This window comes from Protopterus annectens, chromosome 14.part0 (assembly GCF_019279795.1).
Source record: "Protopterus annectens isolate FY-2018-M chromosome 14.part0, PAN1.0, whole genome shotgun sequence".
Lineage (NCBI taxonomy): Eukaryota > Metazoa > Chordata > Ceratodontiformes > Protopteridae > Protopterus > Protopterus annectens.
In genome coordinates, this window is record NC_056748.1 from 979,483,494 (window position 1) to 979,485,106 (window position 1,613).

Below are 1,613 nucleotides of genomic sequence, written 5' to 3' on the forward strand. Positions count from 1 at the left end.
GTTAAGGGTAGCACTATCTTCAGGGTCCGTATTCTGTGTCACACGGTAGCTTAAACACCACTTACTGTAGTACTAGTGAGTAGTATCACACAAAAAAAAAAAAAAAAAAAAAAAAGAGACAAGCAGGCGTTTGCTTGTGCAGCTGCTACCCTCCCCAACCCATATTCCAGCAATTAGCACTGTGTTACATAGGGAAGGGTATTTGCTGCAATCAGGAAATTTTTCTTTTCCTCACCTTTTTAGACCCCCAGGATCAGAGGTAGACTTACTCCCCACCCCCAAAACGCCAAGGACACAAGGAAAAGATCCCAAAGAAACCAGGCTGAGGGAAAAACTCCTAAATAGATCATAAGCCGGGAGTGACCTAGCTGCCTTGGAGCACACGTACTGGAATAACCACTGGGTGTCGGATGTCGAGGCTGATGAAACTAAACAGATTCATCAGCTATTTTTATATTTGGAATCGCTCGCCTTTCGGGCTGCTACTGTTTTTAGTTCCACGCCTGCAGAAGCGGATGGAGCTGCAGACACCCTCAAGCTCCATCTCAGTCGTTTAGCTGCCTTCACTGCTGCAGTACTGTAGTATTTTTTAATCATTTTTCTTTCTTTTGAATAAATCGGTTCACTCGGTCACTGTCTGACAGATCGGTTTTGGGTTACTGCTACTGACTTCCGCATCAGGTGTCCTATGGAATGGCCCCCTTTCTTTAGAAAAGTGTCATGTGCTTAGATCATTTTTATATCTGACTCTGGTAATAGGCATGGGCAACCTTAGACTGTGGTACAGATATGATATACTTCAGCTTTCAGGTCCCCAAACGTTACCTTATCAGTACAGAAGTGCTTCGGAGCACGGAAATGTGCACACCAACTTTGCACTAGTGATTTTCCCACAAACAACTTCCCCTTGTGACTGACAACCACTCATGATTTTATTACGTCTCAGATTTCAACAATTTTGAAAATCTTGTTTGAGCTTTATAATAGGCAGTTTGCAGTACATTACTGACATATAACTGTGGCATACATGTGTAATTAGTCAGAAAATGCTTTTGGATGGTGATACATGAGTACTAGGCATTTAAAAAGTTCTGCAGCTTCTTCTATTTATTTATTTTTTTTTTGGGGGGGGGGGGGTACTTGTTTCTTTGTTTGTTTGTTTTTTTCACATTACCCTGTCTTAATTCACACTCTGCGGACATGTAATACCAGTCACATGCCTCACGGCTGAGCTCATATTTGAAGGGTGTGATCCTGTAATTCACAGCACACTTAAGTTTAAGTCAGAAAAAAGTGAAGGTATTTCAACACTAAATTGTTGACCTAGGTATAAGTTCATAATTAATTTCACTTTACAATAAAAAGGTCAGAGCGAAAATAAAAGAATTGTCTTGGATTCAAGGGAGATCATGGACTGAAGGAGTGATTTAGCTGCAAAAAGCTGTCATTAAAGTAGACATGGTTCTTTTATCTTTCTCTCTCTCTCTCTCTCTCTCTCTATTTCTTTCTTTATTTGTTGACATGGAGTGAATGGATGAAACACTTTGCAATATGTTAACATGTGGTGTGTGCATGACACTGTTGTTAGCATTTGGCAAGCATCTTTACCAGCA

At 40.6% G+C, this 1,613-nt stretch overlaps 1 protein-coding gene across 1 annotated transcript in view; it reads right to left on the reverse strand.

Moving 5' to 3' along the window:
• Window positions 1–282, reverse strand: part of CCHR14.PART0H10orf71 (chromosome chr14.part0 C10orf71 homolog) — a 240,231-nt gene extending 239,949 nt beyond the window's left edge. Inside the window, exon 1 of the mRNA XM_044056772.1 lies at window positions 1–282. This exon is cut by the window's left edge and continues 49 nt beyond it. The gene's annotated coding sequence lies outside the window, so the exon portion shown is untranslated.
• Window positions 283–1,613: the final 1,331 nt, after the last annotated feature.